The following is an 18,503-nucleotide window of genomic DNA, read 5'->3' on the forward strand; positions in this document are numbered from 1 at the left end:
AACAATATTTACACACCCAACAATCCTATATCTTGGTTCATGTAGCTTAAAAACACAAAGCAAGGCACTGAAAATGCCTGGATGAGTCGCCAGACTCCATAAACATAGAGGTTTGGTCCTAGCCTTTCCATTAGTTATTAATAAAATTACACATGCAAGCCTCCGCATCCCGGTGAAAATGCCCTCTAAGTCACCCAGTGATTCAAAGGAGCTGGTATCAAGCACACAACCATTGTAGCTCATAACACCTTGCTCAGCCACACCCCCACGGGATACAGCAGTGATAAAAATTAAGCTATGAATGAAAGTTCGACTAAGTTATATTAAATTAGGGTTGGTAAATTTCGTGCCAGCCACCGCGGTCATACGATTAACCCAAACCAATGGACCTACGGCGTAAAGCGTGTTACAGAAGAGAAGCATACTAAAGTTAAACCTTAACTAGGCTGTAAAAAGCTGCAGTTAACATAAAAATACAGCACGAAAGTAACTTTAATATTTCCGACCACACGATAGCTAAGATCCAAACTGGGATTAGATACCCCACTATGCTTAGCCCTAAACCTAGATAGTTAGCTCAAACAAAACTATCCGCCAGAGAACTACTAGCAACAGCTTAAAACTCAAAGGACTTGGCGGTGCTTTATATCCCTCTAGAGGAGCCTGTTCTATAATCGATAAACCCCGATAAACCTCACCATCTCTTGCTAATTCAGCCTATATACCGCCATCTTCAGCAAACCCTAAAAAGGAAGAAAAGTAAGCACAAGTATCTTGACACAAAAAAGTTAGGTCAAGGTGTAGCCCATGAGATGGGAAGCAATGGGCTACATTTTCTACAACTAGAACATCCACGAAAATCCTTATGAAATTAAGAATTCAAGGAGGATTTAGTAGTAAATTTGAGAATAGAGAGCTCAATTGAATTGGGCCATGAAGCACGCACACACCGCCCGTCACCCTCCTCAAGTGGTCAAACCCTGAAGAAACCTATTCAAACCATTACATCCACAAGAGGAGACAAGTCGTAACAAGGTAAGCATACTGGAAAGTGTGCTTGGATGACAAGATGTAGCTTAAACAAAGCATCTGGCTTACACCCAGAAGATTTCATATTAAACTGACCATCTTGAGCCAAAGCTAGCCCAATCATCTACAAACGCAATTAACATCAGAAAGTAAAATAAAACATTTAGTTGCCCCATAAAAGTATAGGAGATAGAAATTTAACTTGGCGCTATAGAGAAAGTACCGCAAGGGAAAGATGAAAGAAAAAACTAAAAGCACTATACAGCAAAGATTACCCCTTGTACCTTTTGCATAATGAATTAGCTAGAATAACCTAACAAAGAGAACTTCAGCTAGGCCCCCCGAAACCAGACGAGCTACCCATGAACAATCTATTACAGGATGAACTCATCTATGTCGCAAAATAGTGAGAAGATTTGTGGGTAGAGGTGAAAAGCCTAACGAGCCTGGTGATAGCTGGTTGCCCAGAACAGAATCTTAGTTCAACTTTAAACTTACCTCAAAACCCTGAAATTCCAATGTAAGTTTAAAATATAGTCTAAAAAGGTACAGCTTTTTAGAATTAGGATACAGCCTTAATTAGAGAGTAAGCATAAACACAAACCATAGTTGGCCTAAAAGCAGCCACCAATTAAGAAAGCGTTCAAGCTCAACAATCAGAACATCTCAATGTCAAAAAACGCAACCAACTCCTAATTTAAAACTGGGCTAATCTATTTAATAATAGAAGCAATAATGCTAATATGAGTAACAAGAAATATTTCTCCCGTGCATAAGCTTATATCAGAACGGATAACCACTGATAGTTAACAACAAGATAAATACAACCTAACTACAAGCAAACATATCAAGCTAATTGTTAACCCAACACAGGCATGCAACTCAAGGAAAGATTAAAAGAAGTAAAAGGAACTCGGCAAACACAAGCCCCGCCTGTTTACCAAAAACATCACCTCTAGCATTTCCAGTATTAGAGGCACTGCCTGCCCAGTGACATCAGTTAAACGGCCGCGGTATCCTGACCGTGCAAAGGTAGCATAATCATTTGTTCCTTAAATAGGGACTTGTATGAATGGCCACACGAGGGCTTTACTGTCTCTTACTTCCAATCCGTGAAATTGACCTTCCCGTGAAGAGGCGGGAATATGACAATAAGACGAGAAGACCCTATGGAGCTTTAATTAACCGACCCAAAGAGATCTTGATAATCAACCGACAGGGATAACATACCTCTACCATGGGCCGACAATTTAGGTTGGGGTGACCTCGGAGAATAAAACAACCTCCGAGTGATTTAAATCTAGACTAACTAGTCGAAAGTACTACATCACTTATTGATCCAAAAACTTGATCAACGGAACAAGTTACCCTAGGGATAACAGCGCAATCCTATTTTAGAGTCCATATCGACAATAGGGTTTACGACCTCGATGTTGGATCAGGACATCCCGATGGTGCAGCAGCTATCAAAGGTTCGTTTGTTCAACGATTAAAGTCCTACGTGATCTGAGTTCAGACCGGAGTAATCCAGGTCGGTTTCTATCTATTAAATAATTTCTCCCAGTACGAAAGGACAAGAGAAATAGGGCCCACTTTGCTAAAGCGCCTTTAACCAAATAGATGATATAATCTCAATCTAGACAGTTTATCCAAACATATCACCCGTAGAGCTCGGGTTTGTTAGGGTGGCAGAGCCCGGCAATTGCATAAAACTTAAGCTTTTATCATCAGAGGTTCAACTCCTCTCCCTAACAACATGTTCATAGTCAACATCCTCTCACTAACTATCCCTATTCTCCTCGCCGTAGCCTTCCTAACCCTAGTTGAACGTAAAGTACTGGGTTACATACAACTCCGCAAAGGACCAAACGTCGTAGGACCATACGGCCTACTCCAACCCATTGCAGACGCCATGAAACTCTTCACTAAAGAGCCCCTCCGACCCCTCACATCTTCCACATTCATATTCATTATAGCACCCATCCTAGCCCTTACACTAGCCCTAACTATATGAATCCCGCTGCCCATACCATACCCACTCATTAACATAAACCTAGGAGTACTATTTATACTAGCCATATCCAGCCTGGCCGTCTACTCCATTCTATGATCCGGATGGGCCTCAAACTCAAAATACGCCCTAATTGGAGCCCTACGAGCTGTAGCCCAAACAATCTCATATGAAGTCACACTAGCCATCATCCTCTTATCAGTACTACTAATAAACGGATCCTTCACATTAGCCACACTAATTACCACTCAAGAATTTATCTGACTTGTTATCCCTGCATGACCCCTGGCCATAATATGATTCATTTCTACACTAGCAGAAACCAACCGAGCCCCGTTTGACCTCACAGAGGGGGAATCAGAACTCGTTTCCGGATTTAACGTAGAATACGCAGCAGGTCCCTTTGCCCTGTTTTTTCTAGCAGAATACGCCAACATCATCATAATAAATATCCTCACAACAATCCTATTCTTCGGAGCATTTCACAGCCCCTATATACCAGAACTATATACCACCAACTTCACTATAAAAACCCTGATTCTAACAACCACCTTCCTATGAATCCGAGCATCTTACCCACGATTCCGATACGACCAATTAATACACCTCCTATGAAAAAGCTTTCTACCCCTTACCCTAGCCTTATGCATATGACACGTCTCCCTGCCCATCATCACAGCAAGCATTCCGCCTCAAACATAAGAAATATGTCTGACAAAAGAGTTACTTTGATAGAGTAAAACATAGAGGTCCAAATCCTCTTATTTCTAGAATTATAGGAATCGAACCTAATCCTAAGAATCCAAAAATCTTCGTGCTACCAGTACTACACCACATTCTAAAGTAAGGTCAGCTAAATAAGCTATCGGGCCCATACCCCGAAAATGTTGGTTTATACCCTTCCCATACTAATCAAACCCCCTATTCTTATTATCATTATATCAACCGTTATCTCAGGAACTATAATCGTAATAACAGCATCCCATTGACTTATGGTCTGAATCGGCTTCGAAATAAACCTATTGGCCATCATTCCCATCCTCATAAAAAAATATAACCCACGAACCACAGAAGCAGCCACAAAATACTTCCTAACACAAGCAACCGCTTCAATACTCCTAATAATAGGAATCATCATCAACCTACTGCACTCAGGACAATGAACTGTATCAAAAGATCTCAACCCCATAGCATCTACTGTAATAACAACCGCCCTAGCAATAAAACTAGGACTAGCCCCATTCCACTTCTGAGTGCCCGAAGTCACACAGGGAATCTCCATATCCTCAGGCTTAGTCCTACTCACATGACAAAAAATCGCCCCACTATCAATCCTATACCAAATCTCACCCACCATTAACCCCAACCTACTCTTAACAATAGCCATTATATCAGTTATAGTCGGAGGCTGAGGAGGACTTAACCAAACCCAGCTACGAAAAATCATAGCATACTCCTCAATTGCCCACATAGGCTGGATAGCAGCCATCATAATATATAGCCCCACAATAATAATTTTAAACCTGACCATCTACATTATTATAACACTAACCACCTTCATACTATTCATATATAACTCCACCACAACAACATCATCCCTATCACAGACATGAAATAAAGCACCTCTAATCACTTCATTTATCCTAGTACTAATAATATCTCTAGGCGGCCTCCCTCCACTCTCCGGCTTCATCCCAAAATGGATAATCATTCAAGAACTAACTAAAAACGAAATAATTATAATACCCACACTGCTGGCTATAACCGCCCTACTTAACCTGTACTTCTATATACGACTAACATATGCTACTACACTAACTATATTTCCCTCAAACAACTGCATAAAGATAAAATGACGATTCGAATGCACAAAAAAAATAATCTTCTTACCCCCCTTAATTGTAATATCTACCATACTGCTACCACTCGCACCAATACTATCCATCCTAGATTAGAAGTTTAGGTTAAATTAGACCAAGAGCCTTCAAAGCTCTAAGTAAGCCCTAGCAGACTTAACTTCTGCATACCAACTAACCCTTAAGGACTGCAAGAGTCTATCTCACATCAATTGATTGCAAATCAAACACTTTAATTAAGCTAAGCCCTTACTAGATTGGTGGGCCCCAACCCCACGAAATTTTAGTTAACAGCTAAATACCCTAATCAACTGGCTTCAATCTACTTCTCCCGCCGTCTGGAAAAAAAAGGCGGGAGAAGCCCCGGCAGCCTCAAGCTGCTTCTTTGAATTTGCAATTCAATATGACACTCACTGCAGGACTTGGTAAAAAGAGGACTGAACCTCTGTCTTTAGATTTACAGTCTAATGCTTACTCAGCCATTTTACCTATGTTCATAAACCGCTGACTATTTTCAACCAATCACAAAGATATTGGAACTCTCTACCTTCTATTTGGCGCCTGGGCTGGTATGGTGGGGACTGCTCTCAGTCTCTTAATCCGAGCTGAGCTAGGTCAACCTGGCACACTATTAGGGGACGACCAGATTTATAATGTAGTCGTCACCGCCCATGCTTTTGTAATAATCTTCTTCATAGTGATGCCTATCATGATTGGAGGATTCGGAAACTGATTAGTCCCATTAATGATTGGGGCTCCCGACATAGCATTCCCTCGAATGAATAATATGAGCTTCTGACTCCTCCCTCCATCTTTCCTACTTTTGCTCGCATCATCTATGGTAGAGGCTGGAGCAGGGACTGGGTGGACAGTATACCCACCTCTAGCCGGTAACCTAGCTCATGCAGGAGCATCCGTAGATCTAACTATTTTTTCACTGCACCTGGCAGGTGTCTCCTCAATCTTAGGTGCTATTAATTTTATTACTACTATTATCAATATAAAACCCCCTGCTATATCCCAATATCAAACACCCCTGTTTGTCTGATCGGTTTTAATCACTGCTGTATTACTACTTCTATCACTGCCAGTTTTAGCAGCAGGCATCACTATACTACTGACAGATCGAAATCTAAACACCACATTTTTTGACCCCGCCGGAGGAGGGGATCCTATCTTATATCAACACCTATTCTGATTTTTCGGTCACCCAGAAGTCTACATTTTAATTTTACCCGGGTTTGGAATAATTTCACATATTGTCACCTATTACTCAGGTAAAAAGGAACCTTTTGGCTATATGGGAATGGTTTGAGCTATAATATCAATTGGCTTTCTGGGCTTTATTGTATGAGCCCATCACATGTTCACTGTAGGGATAGACGTGGACACACGAGCATACTTTACATCAGCTACTATAATTATTGCTATTCCCACTGGGGTAAAAGTATTTAGCTGACTGGCTACTCTTCATGGGGGTAATATCAAATGGTCCCCCGCCATGCTATGAGCCCTGGGATTCATTTTCCTATTTACCGTAGGGGGCTTAACAGGAATTGTACTGGCAAATTCCTCATTAGATATTGTCCTTCACGACACATACTACGTAGTAGCCCACTTCCACTACGTATTGTCAATAGGAGCAGTATTTGCTATCATAGGGGGTTTCGTTCATTGATTCCCCCTATTCTCAGGATACACTCTTGATGACACTTGGGCAAAAATTCATTTTACGATTATGTTTGTAGGCGTCAATATAACGTTTTTCCCTCAGCATTTTCTAGGCCTGTCCGGAATGCCCCGACGTTATTCTGACTATCCAGACGCATACACAACTTGAAACACAGTCTCATCAATAGGCTCTTTTATTTCACTAACAGCAGTAATACTAATAGTTTTTATAGTGTGAGAAGCTTTTGCATCAAAGCGAGAAGTGGCTACAGTGGAACTAACCACAACTAACCTTGAATGGCTACATGGATGCCCTCCTCCGTATCACACATTTGAAGAGCCAACCTATGTGCTGCTAAAATAAGAAAGGAAGGAATCGAACCCCCTCAGACTGGTTTCAAGCCAATACCATAACCACTATGTCTTTCTCAATCAAGAAGTATTAGTAAAACAATTACATAACTTTGTCAAGGTTAAATTATAGGTTTAAGCCCTATGTACTTCCATGGCATACCCCTTTCAACTAGGTCTCCAAGACGCTACATCTCCCATTATAGAAGAACTCTTACACTTCCATGATCACACACTAATAATTGTATTCCTAATCAGCTCCCTAGTTCTATATATCATCTCACTAATACTGACAACCAAACTCACGCACACAAGCACAATAGATGCCCAAGAAGTAGAAACCGTCTGAACTATCCTACCGGCTATTATCTTAATTCTCATTGCCCTGCCCTCCCTGCGAATTCTCTATATAATAGATGAGATTAATGACCCCTCTCTTACTGTAAAGACCATAGGACATCAATGATATTGAAGCTATGAATACACTGACTATGAAGACCTAAGCTTTGACTCCTACATGATCCCCACTCAAGAGCTAAAACCCGGAGAACTACGACTATTAGAAGTTGATAACCGAGCAGTGCTGCCAATAGAGATGACCATTCGCATGTTAATCTCATCAGAAGACGTATTACACTCATGAGCCGTCCCATCCCTGGGCCTAAAAACTGACGCCATTCCAGGCCGACTAAACCAAACAACCCTAATGGGCACACGACCTGGACTATATTATGGTCAATGCTCAGAAATCTGTGGCTCAAACCATAGTTTTATACCCATTGTCCTTGAATTAGTCCCACTATCGTACTTTGAAAAATGATCCGCGTCTGTACTGTAAATTCATTAAGAAGCTAAACTAGCGTTAACCTTTTAAGTTAAAAACTGGGAGTTTAAATCTCCCCTTAATGACATGCCACAGTTAGATACATCAACCTGATTTATTACTATTGTTTCAATAATTATAACACTATTTATTATATTTCAACTAAAAATCTCAAAACACCTGTATCCATCAAGCCCAGAGCCCAAATCTATAGCTGCACTAAAACAACTTAATCCTTGAGAAAAAAAATGAACGAAAATCTATTCACCTCTTTCACTACCCCAACAATAATAGGACTGCCCATTGTCATACTAATTATTATATTCCCCAGTATTCTATTCCCCTCGCCCAGTCGACTAATTAACAATCGTCTAATCTCACTCCAACAGTGATTAGTACAATTAACATCAAAACAAATACTAGCCATTCACAACCACAAAGGGCAAACTTGGGCTCTAATACTCATATCTCTCATTCTATTCATTGGATCAACAAACCTGTTGGGCCTACTGCCCCACTCATTTACCCCAACTACCCAATTATCAATAAACTTAGGAATAGCTATTCCCCTATGAGCCGGCACCGTAATTACTGGGTTTCGCCACAAAACTAAAGCATCCCTAGCCCACTTTCTACCACAAGGGACACCGATCCCCCTGATCCCCATGCTTGTAGTTATTGAAACTATTAGCCTTTTCATCCAACCCGTGGCTCTGGCCGTACGACTTACAGCCAACATTACTGCGGGCCACTTATTAATGCACTTAATCGGAGGAGCTGCTCTGGCCCTAATAAACATTAGTACCTCTATTGCTCTAATTACCTTTATTATCCTTATCCTACTGACAGTCCTTGAATTCGCTGTAGCCCTAATCCAAGCTTATGTCTTTACCCTACTTGTAAGCCTGTATTTACATGACAACACTTAATGACCCATCAAACCCACGCATATCACATAGTTAACCCCAGTCCATGGCCACTTACGGGAGCCCTTTCGGCCCTACTGATAACTTCAGGCCTGGCTATATGATTCCACTATAACTCAACACTGCTACTAACTCTAGGAATAACCACCAATCTGCTGACTATATATCAATGGTGACGTGATATTATCCGGGAAAGCACATTTCAAGGTCACCACACACCCATCGTTCAAAAGGGTCTCCGCTACGGAATAATTCTTTTTATCATCTCGGAAGTATTCTTCTTCGCAGGCTTTTTCTGGGCCTTCTATCACTCGAGTCTGGCCCCAACTCCCGAATTAGGAGGATGCTGGCCACCAACAGGTATTATTCCCCTAAACCCCCTAGAAGTTCCACTACTCAACACCTCCGTACTTTTAGCTTCCGGAGTGTCAATCACTTGAGCTCACCATAGTTTAATGGAAGGGAGTCGAAAACACATACTCCAGGCACTATTTATTACAATCTCCCTGGGAGTCTACTTCACTCTCCTCCAAGCCTCCGAATATTACGAAACACCGTTTACAATCTCAGATGGAGTCTACGGATCCACCTTCTTCATAGCTACAGGATTCCACGGATTACACGTAATTATCGGCTCTACTTTCCTAATTGTATGCTTCTTGCGCCAACTAAAATATCACTTCACATCGAGCCACCACTTTGGATTTGAAGCCGCTGCCTGATATTGGCACTTCGTAGACGTGGTTTGACTGTTCCTATACGTTTCTATTTATTGATGAGGATCCTATTCCCTTAGTATTAACAAGTACAGTTGACTTCCAATCAACCAGTTTCGGTATAGTCCGAAGGGGAATAATAAACGTAATACTCGCCCTGCTCACTAATACACTTCTATCCATGCTACTCGTATTTATTGCATTCTGACTACCCCAACTAAATACCTATGCAGAAAAAGCAAGTCCCTACGAATGTGGATTTGACCCCATAGGATCCGCCCGCCTGCCCTTTTCTATGAAATTTTTCTTAGTAGCCATTACATTCTTGCTATTTGACCTAGAAATTGCACTACTACTTCCCCTTCCTTGAGCCTCACAAACAAATAAACTATCAACCATACTTATCATAGCTCTCCTACTAATCTCTCTATTAGCCGCAAGCCTGGCCTACGAATGAACCCAAAAAGGACTAGAGTGAACTGAATATGATAATTAGTTTAAACTAAAACAAATGATTTCGACTCATTAGATTGTAGCTCACCCTATAATTATCAAATGTCCATAGTCTATGTTAATATATTCCTGGCCTTCATCATATCACTTATGGGACTATTAATGTATCGGTCCCACTTAATATCCTCCCTCCTATGCCTAGAAGGCATAATATTATCCCTATTTGTTATGATAACCATGGCAATTCTAAATAATCATTTTACACTAGCTAGCATGACTCCTATTATCCTGCTAGTATTTGCAGCCTGCGAGGCGGCACTGGGCTTATCCCTACTAGTAATGGTCTCAAATACATATGGTACCGACTATGTACAAAACCTAAATCTCCTACAATGCTAAAAATTATTATCCCCACTATTATACTCATACCAATAACATGACTATCAAAGCCCAATATAATCTGAATTAACTCGACTACCTACAGTCTCCTGATCAGCCTTATTAGCCTCTCCTATTTAAACCAACTAGGCGATAACAGCCTAAACCTCTCATTACTATTCTTCTCAGACTCACTCTCCGCACCTCTACTAGTACTAACAACATGACTCCTGCCACTAATGCTTATGGCTAGTCAATCACACCTGTCAAAAGAGACCTTGGCCCGAAAAAAACTATATATCACAACACTTATCGTTTTGCAACTTCTTTTAATCATAACATTTACCGCTACAGAACTAATTATATTTTACATTCTATTTGAAGCCACACTAATCCCCACCCTTATCATTATTACTCGGTGGGGTAACCAGACGGAGCGACTAAACGCCGGCCTATATTTTTTATTCTACACCCTGCTGGGCTCACTGCCCCTCCTGGTCGCACTACTATATATTCAAAACACAACAGGGACTTTAAATTTCCTAATCATTCAGTACTGAGCCAAACCGATCTCAGCCACCTGATCTAATATCCTTCTCTGACTAGCATGCATAATAGCATTCATAGTAAAAATACCCCTATACGGACTCCACCTGTGACTGCCAAAAGCACATGTTGAAGCCCCCATTGCCGGCTCAATGGTACTTGCTGCCGTACTATTAAAACTAGGGGGATATGGAATGATGCGTATTACAATTCTACTTAACCCCACAACAAACCAAATAGCATACCCCTTCATAATGTTGTCCCTATGAGGAATAGTTATAACAAGTTCTATCTGTCTACGCCAGACAGACCTAAAGTCCTTAATCGCATACTCATCAGTAAGCCACATAGCCCTAGTAATTGTAGCTGTGCTAATCCAAACACCCTGAAGTTACACAGGAGCTACAGCCCTTATAATCGCCCACGGACTAACTTCCTCAATATTATTTTGCCTTGCAAACTCAAACTACGAACGAGTCCACAGCCGAACAATAATCCTAGCACGAGGCCTACAAACCATCCTTCCTCTAATAGCTGCCTGATGACTACTAGCCAGTCTCGCGAACCTAGCTCTGCCTCCTACCATCAACCTAATTGGGGAACTATTTGTAGTAGTAGCCTCCTTCTCATGATCTAACTTAACTATCACTCTCATAGGCACAAATATTATCATCACAGCCTTATATACCCTCTATATACTTATCACAACCCAACGAGGTAAGTACCCACATCATATTAAAAACATTAACCCATCATTTACACGAGAAAACGCCCTAATAGCCCTTCACTTGCTCCCACTCCTCCTCTTATCCCTCAACCCCAAAATCGTACTGGGTCCTATTTATTGTAAATATAGTTTAACAAAAACATTAGATTGTGGATCTAACAATAGAAGTGCAAATCTTCCTATTTACCGAAAAAGTATGCGAGAACTGCTAATTCATGCCCCCACGTATAAAAGCGTGGCTTTTTCAACTTTTATAGGATAGAAGTAATCCATTGGCCTTAGGAGCCAAAAAATTGGTGCAACTCCAAATAAAAGTAATAAACCTATTTACCTCTTTTATACTCACTGCAATATTCATTCTACTCCTACCCATCATTACATCCAACACTCAACTATACAAAAACAACCTGTACCCTCACTATGTAAAAACTACAATCTCTTATGCCTTTACCATCAGCATAATTCCGGCTATAGTATTTATTTCTTCCGGACAGGAAACAATTATCTCAAACTGACACTGATTATCAATCCAAACCCTTAAATTGTCACTAAGTTTTAAACTAGACTATTTCTCAATCATCTTCATCCCTGTAGCACTTTTCGTTACATGATCAATTATAGAGTTCTCAATATGATACATACACACAGACCCCTATATTAACCGATTCTTCAAGTATCTCCTCATATTTCTAATCACCATAATAATCCTAGTAACTGCCAATAACCTATTCCAACTGTTTATTGGCTGAGAGGGGGTAGGAATCATATCCTTCCTGCTAATCGGATGGTGATATGGTCGAGCAGACGCAAACACTGCTGCCCTGCAGGCAATTCTCTACAACCGCATCGGAGACGTGGGGTTTATCACAGCCATAGCATGATTTCTCACCAATATAAATGCATGAGACTTTCAACAAATCTTTATCACCCAGCATGAAAACCTAAATATCCCACTACTAGGGCTTCTCTTAGCAGCCACGGGTAAGTCTGCCCAATTTGGCCTACACCCATGACTACCATCAGCCATAGAGGGTCCAACCCCCGTTTCTGCCCTACTCCACTCAAGTACAATAGTTGTAGCCGGAGTCTTTCTATTAATCCGCTTCTACCCGCTCATAGAACAAAATAAAACCACACAAACCCTTACCCTATGCCTAGGAGCCATCACAACCTTATTCACAGCCATCTGTGCCCTCACACAAAATGACATTAAAAAAATCGTTGCCTTCTCAACTTCAAGCCAATTAGGCCTAATAATCGTTACCATCGGAATCAACCAACCCTACCTTGCATTCCTGCACATCTGTACGCACGCATTTTTCAAAGCAATATTATTCATGTGCTCTGGATCAATTATCCACAGCTTAAATGATGAACAAGACATTCGAAAAATAGGCGGACTATACAAGCCAATACCCTTCACCACCACCTCCCTCATCATCGGAAGTCTCGCATTAACAGGCATACCTTTTCTAACAGGCTTTTACTCCAAGGACCTAATCATCGAGACAGCCAACACGTCGTATACCAACGCCTGAGCCCTATTGGTCACTCTCATCGCTACATCTCTCACAGCCGCCTACAGTACTCGAATCATATTCTTCGCACTCCTAGGACAACCCCGATTTAACTCCCTAAGTCCAATCAATGAAAATAACCCCCACCTTATCAACTCCATCAAACGTCTCTTAATTGGAAGCATTTTTGCAGGATACCTGATCTCCCACAACATTCCCCCGACAACCATCCCACAAATAACTATACCCCACTATCTAAAGCTGACCGCCCTTGCTGCAACCATTACAGGCTTCATCCTAGCATTAGAACTTAACCTCGCGGCTAAAAACTTAAAATTTAAACATCCCTCAGACCTCTTTAAGTTTTCCAACCTCCTAGGGTACTTTCCAATCGTAATACACCGCCTCCCATCAACAATAAGCTTAACTATAAGCCAAAAATCCGCATCGATACTATTAGATATAATCTGGCTAGAAAATGTATTACCAAAATCCATCTCCCACTTCCAAATAAAAATATCAACCATCGTATCTAATCAGAAAGGACTAGTTAAGCTTTACTTCTTATCCTTCATAATCACCTTAGCCCTTAGCTTACTCCTACTTAGTTTCCACGAGTAACCTCTATAATCACCAACACACCAATAAGCAAGGACCAACCAGTAACAACCACCAACCATGTTCCATAACTATACAGTGCTGCAATCCCCATGGCCTCCTCACTAAAAAACCCCGAATCACCCGTATCATAAATCACTCAATCACCTGCACCATTAAACTTAAACACAACCTCGACTTCATCTTCTTTTAAAATATAGCAAGCAGTTAACAACTCCGCTAGCACCCCTGTAATAAATGCACCCAATACAGCCTTATTAGACGTCCATGCCTCAGGGTAAGGCTCAGTAGCCATAGCTGTAGTATACCCAAACACCACAAGCATACCCCCCAAATAAATTAAAAAAACCATTAAACCTAAAAATGATCCCCCAAAATTCAATACAATACCACAACCAATACCACCAGCCACAATCAAACCAAACCCACCATAAATAGGAGAAGGCTTTGAAGAAAAACTCACAAAGCTCACCACAAAGATTGTACTTAAAATAAATACAATGTATGTTATCATAATTCTTACATGGAATCTAACCATGACTAATGATATGAAAAACCATCGTTGTATTTCAACTATAAGAACTTAATGACCAACATTCGAAAATCTCACCCCCTTATCAAGATCATCAACCACTCATTCATTGATCTTCCTGCTCCATCCAATATCTCAGCATGATGGAACTTTGGTTCCCTACTAGGAGTGTGTTTAATCCTACAAATTCTTACTGGTCTCTTCCTAGCCATACACTACACGTCAGATACAATAACCGCTTTCTCATCAGTCACCCATATCTGCCGCGACGTAAATTACGGCTGAATCATCCGATATTTACACGCCAATGGAGCCTCCATATTCTTTATCTGCCTATACATACACGTAGGACGAGGAATATACTACGGCTCCTACACTTTCTCAGAAACATGAAATATTGGAATCGTACTATTATTCACAGTCATAGCTACAGCTTTCATAGGATATGTCCTACCATGGGGCCAAATATCCTTTTGAGGGGCAACCGTAATCACCAACCTCCTATCGGCAATCCCATATATTGGAACCAATCTAGTAGAGTGGATCTGAGGAGGCTTCTCAGTAGACAAAGCCACCCTAACACGATTCTTTGCCTTCCACTTCATCCTTCCATTCATCATCTCAGCCCTAGCAGCAGTCCATCTCCTATTCCTTCATGAGACAGGATCCAATAACCCCTCAGGAGTGGTATCCGACTCAGACAAAATCCCATTTCACCCATACTACACAATCAAAGATATCCTGGGCCTCCTAGTACTAATCCTAATACTCATGCTACTCGTCCTATTCTCACCAGACCTATTAGGAGACCCCGATAACTATACCCCCGCCAACCCTCTAAACACCCCTCCCCACATCAAGCCCGAATGATATTTCCTATTTGCATACGCAATCCTCCGATCTATTCCCAATAAGCTAGGAGGAGTTTTAGCCCTAGTTCTATCTATCTTAACCTTAGCTATCATCCCCGCTCTCCACACTTCTAAACAACGAGGAATAATGTTTCGACCACTAAGCCAATGCTTATTCTGATTACTAGTAGCGGACCTTCTGACCCTAACATGAATTGGCGGCCAACCTGTAGAACACCCCTTCATCACCATCGGCCAACTGGCCTCCATCCTATACTTCTCTATCCTTCTAATCCTAATACCTATCTCAGGCATTATTGAAAATCGCCTCCTTAAATGAAGAGTCTTTGTAGTATATACAATACCTTGGTCTTGTAAACCAAAAAAGGAGAATATGCACCCTCCCTAAGACTTCAAGGAAGAAGCAACAGCCCCACCATCAGCACCCAAAGCTGAAATTCTTTCTTAAACTATTCCTTGCTAATACCAAAAAGCAACCCCATAACTTCCATAATTCATATATTGCATATACTCATACTGTGCTTGCCCAGTATGTCCTCATCTTTCCGCAATAAAGCAAGTGAAAACTCTCAATTCTTACAATACAAACTCGCAAGTAAGATAACCAACTGACCTTTTCCTCATGCATATCATGCACCAACCACTCGCCCCATGAATATTAAGCATGTACAGTAGTTTATATATATTACATAAGACATACTATGTATATCGTGCATTAACTGCTTGTCCCCATGAATATTAAGCATGTACAGTAGTTTATATATATTACATAAGACATACTATGTATATCGTGCATTAACTGCTTGTCCCCATGAATATTAAGCATGTACAGTAGTTTATATATATTACATAAGACATACTATGTATATCGTGCATTAACTGCTTGTCCCCATGAATATTAAGCATGTACAGTAGTTTATATATATTACATAAGACATAATAGTGCTTAATCGTGCATATTCATGATTTCCAACAGTCTCTTATGGACCTCAACTGTCCGAAAGAGCTTAATCACCTGGCCTCGAGAAACCAGCAACCCTTGCTTGAGCGTGTACCTCTTCTCGCTCCGGGCCCATTTCAACGTGGGGGTGTCTATAATGGAACTATACCTGGCATCTGGTTCTTACTTCAGGGCCATGACGTTCTTAAATCCAATCCTTCAACTCTCTCAAATGGGACATCTCGATGGGTTAATGACTAATCAGCCCATGATCACACATAACTGTGGTGTCATGCATTTGGTATTTTTAATTTTTAGGGGGTCGAACTTGCTATGACTCAGCTATGACCTAAAGGTCCTGACTCAGTCAAATATAATGTAGCTGGGCTTATTCTCTATGCGGGGGTTCCACACGTACAACAAGCAAGGTGTTATTCAGTCAATGGTCGCAGGACATATACTTAAATCCCTATTGTTCCACAGGACACGGCATGCGCGCACCCACGTATACGCGTACACGTACACACGTACACACGTATACACGTACACGTACACACGTACACACGTATACGCGTACACGTACACACGTACACACGTATACACGTACACGTACACACGTACACACGTATACACGTACACGTACACACGTACACACGTATACACGTATACACGTACACGTACACACGTATACACGTATACACGTATACACGTATACGCGTACACGTACACACGTACACACGTACACACGTACACACGTACACACGTACACACGTACACACGTACACACGTACACACGTACACACGTACACACGTACACACGTACACACGTACACACGTACACACGTACACACGTACACACGTACACACGTACACACGTATACACGTATACACGTATACACGTATACACGTATACACGTATACACATGCAAACTTTTTTGATTTTAGTAAATAATTAGCTTAAACAAACCCCCCTTACCCCCCGTTAACCCTATTTGTTACAATACGTGTTTATTTCTGTCTTGCCAAACCCCAAAAACAAGACTAAACCGTATCTAAGCATAGAGCTTAAGAGTTAACGTTTACAAACTTTACCAACCCCATTATTACCAATTATTAATACTAAATCATAACTTTGTTCGCAGTATCTATAGATACGCCAACCCGATCTCTAACTCGTCCCTATTGAACAATATTTACACACCCAACAATCCTATATCTTGGTTCATGTAGCTTAAAAACACAAAGCAAGGCACTGAAAATGCCTGGATGAGTCGCCAGACTCCATAAACATAGAGGTTTGGTCCTAGCCTTTCCATTAGTTATTAATAAAATTACACATGCAAGCCTCCGCATCCCGGTGAAAATGCCCTCTAAGTCACCCAGTGATTCAAAGGAGCTGGTATCAAGCACACAACCATTGTAGCTCATAACACCTTGCTCAGCCACACCCCCACGGGATACAGCAGTGATAAAAATTAAGCTATGAATGAAAGTTCGACTAAGTTATATTAAATTAGGGTTGGTAAATTTCGTGCCAGCCACCGCGGTCATACGATTAACCCAAACCAATGGACCTACGGCGTAAAGCGTGTTACAGAAGAGAAGCATACTAAAGTTAAACCTTAACTAGGCTGTAAAAAGCTGCAGTTAACATAAAAATACAGCACGAAAGTAACTTTAATATTTCCGACCACACGATAGCTAAGATCCAAACTGGGATTAGATACCCCACTATGCTTAGCCCTAAACCTAGATAGTTAGCTCAAACAAAACTATCCGCCAGAGAACTACTAGCAACAGCTTAAAACTCAAAGGACTTGGCGGTGCTTTATATCCCTCTAGAGGAGCCTGTTCTATAATCGATAAACCCCGATAAACCTCACCATCTCTTGCTAATTCAGCCTATATACCGCCATCTTCAGCAAACCCTAAAAAGGAAGAAAAGTAAGCACAAGTATCTTGACACAAAAAAGTTAGGTCAAGGTGTAGCCCATGAGATGGGAAGCAATGGGCTACATTTTCTACAACTAGAACATCCACGAAAATCCTTATGAAATTAAGAATTCAAGGAGGATTTAGTAGTAAATTTGAGAATAGAGAGCTCAATTGAATTGGGCCATGAAGCACGCACACACCGCCCGTCACCCTCCTCAAGTGGTCAAACCCTGAAGAAACCTATTCAAACCATTACATCCACAAGAGGAGACAAGTCGTAACAAGGTAAGCATACTGGAAAGTGTGCTTGGATGACAAGATGTAGCTTAAACAAAGCATCTGGCTTACACCCAGAAGATTTCATATTAAACTGACCATCTTGAGCCAAAGCTAGCCCAATCATCTACAAACGCAATTAACATCAGAAAGTAAAATAAAACATTTAGTTGCCCCATAAAAGTATAGGAGATAGAAATTTAACTTGGCGCTATAGAGAAAGTACCGCAAGGGAAAGATGAAAGAAAAAACTAAAAGCACTATACAGCAAAGATTACCCCTTGTACCTTTTGCATAATGAATTAGCTAGAATAACCTAACAAAGA

The 18,503-nt window shown here is 41.0% G+C and overlaps 2 pseudogenes; both read left to right on the forward strand.

Moving 5' to 3' along the window:
* Positions 1 to 105: 105 nt before the first annotated feature.
* On the forward strand, positions 106 to 1,068 carry LOC144615589 (18S ribosomal RNA; annotated as a pseudogene).
* Positions 1,069 to 17,256: 16,188 nt separating this feature from the next.
* LOC144615601 (18S ribosomal RNA) lies at positions 17,257 to 18,219 on the forward strand (annotated as a pseudogene).
* The last annotated feature ends 284 nt before the right edge of the window (positions 18,220 to 18,503 follow it).

Source organism: Panthera onca, unplaced genomic scaffold (assembly GCF_046562875.1).
Source record: "Panthera onca isolate mPanOnc1 unplaced genomic scaffold, mPanOnc1 haplotype 2 h2.h2tg000153l_path, whole genome shotgun sequence".
NCBI classification, from domain to species: Eukaryota; Metazoa; Chordata; class Mammalia; order Carnivora; family Felidae; genus Panthera; species Panthera onca.